This window comes from Equus przewalskii, chromosome 17, assembly GCF_037783145.1.
Source record: "Equus przewalskii isolate Varuska chromosome 17, EquPr2, whole genome shotgun sequence".
In the NCBI taxonomy this organism is placed as follows: Eukaryota; Metazoa; Chordata; class Mammalia; order Perissodactyla; family Equidae; genus Equus; species Equus przewalskii.
In genome coordinates, this window is record NC_091847.1 from 75,437,574 (window position 1) to 75,446,186 (window position 8,613).

At 46.4% G+C, this 8,613-nt stretch overlaps 1 long non-coding RNA gene across 1 annotated transcript; it reads left to right on the plus strand.

The window, feature by feature from the left end:
- Nucleotides 1-1,336: 1,336 nt before the first annotated feature.
- On the plus strand, nt 1,337-7,037 carry LOC139076679 (uncharacterized). The gene is made up of 3 exons (XR_011528528.1): nt 1,337-1,472; nt 5,803-5,855; nt 6,912-7,037. It is a non-coding gene; the product is annotated as an uncharacterized lncRNA (long non-coding RNA).
- Nucleotides 7,038-8,613: the final 1,576 nt, after the last annotated feature.

The window sequence follows — 8,613 nt, forward strand, 5'->3', positions numbered from 1 at the left end:
CATCATCCACTGTTCACATTTCCTCACTGTGGACCCAAGGGCCAGCCCTGGTGGTCTAGTGGTTAAGATCTGGCACTCTCGCAGCTGCGGGCCCGGGTCATGTCCCGGTCAGGGAACCACACCACCCATCTGTCGGTTGTTGCACTTTAGTGGCTGCATGTTGCTGTGATGCTGAAAGCTATGCCACTGATATTTCAGATACCAGCAGGGTCACTCACGGTGGACAGATTTCAGCAGAGCCTCCAGACTAGACAGACCAAGAAGAAGGACCTGGGGACCAACTTTCGGAAAAAGTGACCTGTGAAATAGCAGTGGAGTAATGTCTGATAGAGCTCAGGGTCACTAGAGTTGGAATCCACATGATGGCACTATCAACAAAGATCTAAGGGACCACCAGGGTAGCCTGCCACTACTCTGGGTTTGGAGTGAGGCCTGGGTCCCAGACCATCCCATTGTGAATCCAGACTATCTTGCCTGCCAGCTTTCTGCTTGGCAACTCCTTTCCCAGTCTTTTGGCGGGAGACAGCTCATTTTTCTTTTTGTTGTTTTTTCTCTATTTTCTTCTTTTTGATCTATGCCTGTTGGCAGTTCTGTGTTCTAGGCCTCTCCAGGTCTCAGTCTGGCATGTCTGGAGATAAAAGGAAAATCTGGGGGAAAAGACAGGGTGTCCTTCCTCCAATTTCCAGCTCCTCCCCAGGCTGCCTTCTTTGCACCCCTGAGAGCCATTGTGTGCCTGTTGGATTATTTTCAGGGTGTTTAGTTGTACTTAGAGGGGAGGAGCAGGGAAAAGTGAGTCTATGCCATTGCGTCTCAGAACTGAAAGCTCCTCTCTCATTTTAATGTAAGAAAAAATTCAAACTGAATCACATCATGAGGGCTAGAACTTTTTCTGTTTCTTTCACTGCTTTCTGCCAGAACGGTATCTAGCTTAAAATAGGGTTTCTCTCTGTCTCTCTCAATATATGTATGTATGTATTGAGACCCTATTATGTATGTATTTGAATGAATGAATGTCTTAACAAGAATCCTAGACGAAAAATAAGTTGAGATCCTGAATGAAAAAAAGGGGATATCATTGTGCTCTCGTCAAATGCTTGAACTGAAAGTGTGCTTAGAGATCGCCTAGTCTAGCTTCCTCATTTTGGAGTGTAGAAGGGCCTGAGAGCTGAACTGACCAGCCCAGACCCAAGTTCGGGTCCCTCACGCCCTGCCCTGGCCTGTGCTCTCTCCGCTTCGCAATGTGGCCTGACCTGCAGCCATGACGTGGAGAAAGCAGCGTCTCGTGTCTGCTCAGATCCCCAGCCTCTCACACTGATTTGCTGTCTGTTCTGCCTGCAGAAATTCCAGAAGTTGTGTTCTCAGGAACACTAGCACGATGTGTGATTTGTTCTTCATTTGACTTTCGTTGTAGTTTTGGAGGCGTTTCTTGGGAAGAACACATCCCAGAAAGAAGTACCTGCTTTTGCCCTCTGGTAAGATTTATTTAGAATTTTAAGAAGGAATGAATTTGCTTCTAGAATTGTCTACGCTGGTGGCTACTGGGACGTCCAGGTGCTAGTTTTTTTTAACTGAATATGTGTAAACTACAAGTTTCTCTTGCACTCCTCCGAGAGCACACGTGGGTCCTCGGGCAGCTGTCCGGGTGGAGGTCCTCCCTCAGTGTCAGCCCCGCTCTTCCCCGGGGGTCGTGGCATTTCCCAGGATTCCCATTAGCACAACCTGTTAACAGCCTCAATTTTTGAGGTCCAAACCCCCTACTTTCTTAGTCATGGTAATCAATTCTCTCTCTTTTCCCACTGTTTAAATAATTAACAAGGCAAAGAAAAGTATGCAGAACAATATAATAGAAAATGTCAGGTAAGAAAATCATGGGTTCTCCTTACGGGTTGACAGAATGCAGGGGTGGTGACAACTGCCGGGGTGTGTGGAGGTCTTGCTGCAGGAGTTCTGGTGTGTGACCAGCTTCTGTGCTGAGCGGACGTCCCACTGGATCTAGGGGGAACATGGCTGACAGAGGTGGCCATGATGGATGATCCCAAGTGGCAAAAGCATCCGTTTAGGGTTTCAGCCTGAGTGAGTTTGCAGTTAAAACTCATTTCAGAGCAAGATGCCAATTTCCCCTCAGAAGGTCATTGGAAGGGTTCAGTCTGGAGATCTCCATCACGCTACTGCCGGGCTGGAACGCAGGAGACGCCAGTCTGTGATTTCTGTGGCCGCCCGGGCTAGTCCTGGTGTCATTCGGCCTTTGCGGCTCCGCACACCCCTTGTCATTGATCAACATGGCTTAGAGGTTGCTCCAGAGCATAACATTTCCTGTCCTGTTCTCTGGCCCGTTTTTTATTCTCTTCATGGTATCATCTTCTGAACAGAAGCTCTTAATTCCAAAACACTCCAGCTGATCATTGTTTCCCTTATAGTTAGCACATTTAGTGTCCTGTTTAAGAGTCTTTGACTACTCCAACATCATGAAGACGTTCTCTTAGGATCTCTTTAAAAGCCTTATTGCTTTCCTTTTCCTGTTTAGATTTATGATCCATCTGGATTTGAATTTTCTGTAGGTAGGAGATAAAGGTTCATTTTACTTTTATATGGCTATCCAGTTGATCTGTCATTATTTATTATAAAGACCATCTTTTCTTCATTTCACTACAGTGTCATCTTTATCCAGTAATCAGGGAATCTCATGTTTGAGACTTTTTTTTAAAGTAATGGACTTTATTTATTTATTTATTTATTTTTGGTGAGAAAGATTGTCGTTGAGCTGAGCTAATATCTCTGCCAATCTTCCTCTTTTTGCTTGAGGAAGATTGTCCCTGAGCTAACATCTCTGCCAGTCCTCATCTGTTTTGTATATGGGATGCCTCCACAGCGTGGCGTGATGAGCAGTGTGTAGGTCTGCACCTGGGATCTGAACCCATGAACCCTGGGCCACTGAAGTGGAGTGCATGAACTTAACCACTACACCACCAGGCTGGACCCCTAGACTTATTGTTTAGAATAGTTTTAGGTTTACAGAAAAATTGAGCAGGAAGTACAGAGTCTGTTTTAAGGGTAACTGGGGTTTGTTTTAATCAAGTGTGGTAAGACACACAGACTTAGAACGACTGTCTTAATGAAGAAGTTTATACTCACAGATCCCAAGAGGAGGGGCCCTCCACCCAGGACCACATGGGAAAGCACCAAGTTGGTCGGGAGGCAGAGAGGGTAAGGGGGAAATGTGGGCAGGAGGCTTTATTATGGTTTCTGTGGGAAGGAAATGGTGAAGCAGGGCGATCAGGCTTAGGATGGGTTAGTTTGCACAATTTCAGTGGGCTCTGGGAGGTTGGGGCCGTCTGTAGCTCTCTGGTACCTGGCCATGGGTGATTAGGGCAGGGGAATAGTATAAGGTCTCTTAAAGGATGTGGTTGAGGTACGGCCTCTGGATTGGTTGATTTGCATGTGAAAGGTGCCCTCACAGGCAAGCTGTTTGTTTTGTCAAAGGACTAGCCAGCCCTGGGCTAGGTGGGGGGGGGGGGGGGCGGGGGGGTGGGGGGAGGGGGGCCTTGGGGGGGGCACTGAGCGGCGGGGTGGGGGGGGGGAGGAGCAGTCTCTCCAGGATCAGCAAGGCCTCAAGATGTCAAAGCATCAAAAGTACAAAATAAAAGACATGATTGATACACTGCCTTTGATTATTCCTACCAGGATGTGTCCAGCATCTCCTCTTTAGTATTTGGGGATACAATTGTCCTTAATTGTGGAGATTTAGCTGAAATTCTGAGCCATCAGGAGCATTTCATTCATAGTTCTTGCACAAAAGAAAGAGAAAGAAGATGGAGACCACAGGCCTGGCAACGACACTTTGCCACTCCTCTGCTCTGTCACTGGGATGATTCTTGACACTGAGGAGGAGGAAAAACTTTTCCCTCTACCCTCCCAGGTTCCCTGCCTGGGGCCCTGCAAATTAGACTACAAAAGACAATGAGCAAGTGGAAAACAAACAGTTTGTTAACCGAGCACATCAAGTGGAAGAAAACTCAGTGATGGGGAACTCAAAAGGGTTATTAGAACTTGGGCTTATCTGGCCTCTCAGTGAAGAACAATAGATATGTGGAGAAGTGACAAGACAAAGGTAAAGAGTTTAAGGCCTTCAAGAATGGCAGACTGCGGGAAGGTGACTACCTGGGGCAACTACGTGTGTTGGTGCAGGTCTAAATTGGCGCCAACTTGCCATCTTTTTCACGGCCATGAAACTTCCCTGGGAGAGGGATTTATGGCCATCCTCATTCCTCAGAAGTTTCTACTTATAGTCAGATAAAGAATGCTCCAGAAGGCTTCTTTCTGCATCTGTTGATTCTCATTTGCCTCCAGTTCAAAATCATCCTATGCCAAAGTGGCATCTTTTGGGGTGGCATATTCTGGTCCCCTACAACACGTTGTGTCTGGTGAGGGATGACTCATTCTCTCAGAATCTGGAAGTTTATATCATAATGTTGTCGACGAAAATAATCCATATCCAATCTATAAATGAAAATTTGGGTGAGTTTATTCTGAGCTTAAATCTGAAGATTATAACCCGGGAGAGTCTTTCCACAAAGGAACAGAGCACTCCAAAGAAGTCGGGGTATAAGGGTGGTTATATACCCTCAAAGAGGATGTTTCACATAGGATTGAAATGTCCCTTTTACAATAGTCGCGAGACTGCTCTGTCGGCACAGCGATTGATGGAAATAGCAGGTAGGTCTGCTGTCTCGGTGAACACAGCAGGGTGGCAGTCTGTTGTCTCCAGCTGGGTGGTCACAGGTGAGCTGGGAGGTGAGTGCAGCAATCAATTCCTAGCCTAAGGAAAAATGCTTATCCCTAAGGAAATGCTAATGTGGGGGAAAGTTGCACCTTTATCTCAAGGGCCTTTGTTCTGGCCATAGGAAATGTCTAAGTAGATATGCAATGTGTGCTCAATAGCCACAGTCAGGCCCTTTTGAAAAAAAGAATCAGGCCGAATTAGTTTTATACCAAATGGCTTCCTCATATACTCCAATATATCCTAATGCCTCCAGTTCAAAATCATCCTATGCCAAAGTGGCATCTTTTGGGGTGGCATATTCTGGTCCCCTACAACACGTTGTGTCTGGTGAGGGATGACTCATTCTCTCAGAATCTGGAAGTTTATATCATAATGTTGTAAATCACAAAAATGTTAATATTATAACCTAGTTCTTGTGTCTACTCACGACCTTTTTGGTTTGTGAAACAATAAACCATCACTGAGCTCCTGATCCATGTTTGTTTAATAATGAATGAACATGAATTCTATCAACACCTCTAAGAAGTTATTTGTAATGACTCTTACCAGGGCTCTCTGGCTTAATCTTCTGAATAACTTTAGAGAAAAAAAAAATTCTGAGTTGGAGAGTCCATGACATGCCCAGCCCCAGTGGTGGGAGACCGCTTCCTGGTCCTTTTGCTCACTGGCCAACTGCCCGAATCAAAGGCCAGGCTCCTGGGGTCAGACTCGAGGTCAACATGGCATCTTTACTCTTCAACATCGTTGTTCTGAGGAGCCCCGGGGATCTGCAGAGATGCTGACTAGATTGCACGCTGTCCCAGGTGGTGTTAAACTCCAGCCTAGGAGCCCTGAGCAGCAACAAGGAGGAGTGAGGCAGTTCCTAAGTACCGATGTGAAAAGAACTACAAGATAGAGTTAGATGAGAAAATTGTGGTGCGCACACACACACACACACACACACACGTTTATACAAGTATACAAATCATTTGTGCAAAAATTAAAGTTAATGCAAATATATGTTTGTATTTGTTTCTGTATAGACTGTGCCAAGAAAGAGACATAAGAAACTGCATTAACCCTCCTAGGAGAGCAGGTGAGTTACCACTTTGGGTGTTGAGAGCTGGATTCTGTAGGAATGGGGTATGGACTGCGGGGCTGGGAGGACTCTTTTGGGGAAGAAACAATGTGCTGTCGGGGGAAGACACCAAATATACATTTTGCCTACTTGGGCTGGCCTGTGCCTGCACACCAGCTGTCCTACTGAGAATGTGAGTATTGTTATTATTTTTACTAACAGTTTTGAGAAATCATTGCCCAATTTTTTAAAATAAATGTTTTAATTGTTACTACCATAGAAGTTCTTAAAGTCCTTTTTGCATTGAGAAAAAATAAAAATGAATTTCCTTTGCAGAAAATAAGGAGTGACTCCTTTTAAAATGGAGAAAATACCTGTTTCAGAGAATGTCCTCCCATCTTTTGATTTTTTAAGAAGCCGTCACTCGTGCTGTCTGTAGATACAGTCGCTGTGTGGACCCAGCTCAGGCACTTCGTCTTTCTGAGCTTTGGTTTCCTAAATGTCTTCATAACACCTACCCTGCCTACCTTAGACCAAAAATGTGGTTACCAATGAGGATCAAATGAGATAAAGTGGGGGCTGGCCCCGTGGCTGAGTGGTTAAGTTCATGCACTCAGCTTCTGTGGCCCAGGTTTTCCGTGGCTCAGATCCTGGGTACAGACATGGCACTGCTCATCAGGCCGTGCTGAGACAGAGTCCCACATAACACAACCAGAAGGACTCACAACTAGAATATACAACTACGTACTGGGGGGCTTTGGGGAGAAGAAGAAGAAAAAAGGAAGATTGGCAACAGATGTTAGCTCAGGCGCCAATCTTTAAAAAAAATAAAAATTTAAAAAAATGAGATAAAGTAGGGAAAATGCTTTAAAACTGCCTCATGCTTAACAAATACATTGTTCTTGTAAGCTTTAAAGTGACTCTGGGATGGTGGTGACAGTTGTACAACGCTGTGAATATACTTGACGCCACTGAACTGCACGCTTGAAAGTGGTTAGAATGGTGCGTTTTCAGTTATGTATATTTTACCATCATAAAAAATTTCTTTAAATGACTCTTGGAACTTGTCCTTAGGGTTTGAGGTGTCCCACTTCTTGGTGTGGGCACACAGTGAAATGAACGTGGAGGACCCTGGCCTTGTCTTCAGTTAGACCTTCAAGAATATGTTGAAAAAGCTACGTTGGTGACGTGAATATTGGCATCACAGCTCAACAATTGCCTCGATTTCCTCCTTTCTTCCTTTTTTTGTTCTAGGGCTTTAGTGCGTAATTGCACACCCTCGTGGTAAGTTTAGTTCTCTATCTGAGCCGCTGCCTCAGTGTGACAACTGACAGACGGGTGGCGTGTTCCATGACGGGGCAACAAACCTGGGCTGCGGCGGTGAGAGCACCAAATCTTAACCACTAGACTACCAGGGCCGCTTCAATTTCCTCCTTTCTAGATCAGTGATATGGGCTCTTGTCTGCAATAGTTTCTTTTGAGAGAGTAGAGGAGCAGGGACTGGCAACCAGCAAGTTGCAGAATATTCGTGTTGAGGTCAGCGACTATAAACCTTTCTATCTGCCCCTGACTGTCTAGTCATCTCAATTCCGAAATAAAAATGCTGGCTGTTAACAACGTTTGGACAACCAGTTGATTCCCTCCCTGCAGGGCCCAGGAGGGGATGGAACGGATTGACAGGAAGCCATCTCTTTTCCGTTCCCTCTCCACTTCTGGAGGGAGTCCAGGGCCCAGCCAAGGCCAGCGCCAGAATCAAAAAAGGAGGAAGGGGGACCCAATCGAATCCACAAACTAGACCACCGGCCTGGGTCAGCCACACACAAGTAAATAAGGAAGCAGCAAACGAAAGAAGGCGCACAGTCAGAGGATTTTTGTTTCACTGTCGGTATTTATCTGTGACTGACGCCCTGTGGTTCGAATCCAGTCCAGTGCGGGAAGGGTGCGCGGCAGGCGGGTGAGAAGACGTCCAGTCCTTCTCGGCTTCCTTAGGGAGACTCACAGCTCCAGATGGAGAGCTGAGGCTTTGGGGCAGGGCTCCGGGTGGGAGCCAAGTGTCAGGAGGGTGGAAACCCCTTGGCGGTTAGGTCGCACCAGGCTGTCCTCACCCTGCGCTGGGCAGGCCCGCTCCCAAGGCCCTGCTGCTGCACCTCCAGGTCCCCCAGCTGCCCTGGGACTACAGACCACCTACATTATTCATTTCGATATAAAGACATAGCTCAAGATGGAGGCAAGAAACCAGTTAGAGAAAGTGAATTAATAATGATCCTTGCGGATCACAATAGAATCTTAACCGACTTAAGGTTCACGACTCCCTTGTTAGTTATTCATCTTCGTTTTTAAGAAGAGCTAAGGCTGGGAGAGCCTAGGATCAACACCTTACAAATGACACAAGTGGAAGCCCTGAGACCCGCCACTCATCCTCAGCACCTCCAGGGGCTCATCCATGTCTGCCGGGCTGGGCCTGGGTGCAGACAGGGGATGAGCAGAAACCCTCCACTGAGACTTCCCCGGCCCTGCCACTTGTCAGCTGATTGATGCTGAACTTAGTTCCTCACCTGTACAATATGTTGCGTAATTCAAACCGCCTTACAGACGTTGTGAGCCGAAGTAACAAAGGTAGTGAATATTTGTTGAGAACTGTTGGAGGCCAGAGCGCGACACTAAGGGCTCAGTCTGTCTTGTCTCCCGTAATTCTGCTCAGGTGGGAATTCCAAAACTGGGGCCTGAAGACTGGCATTTTTTGAGACTTGTCAGGTAATTCTCAGATCAGTCAAAT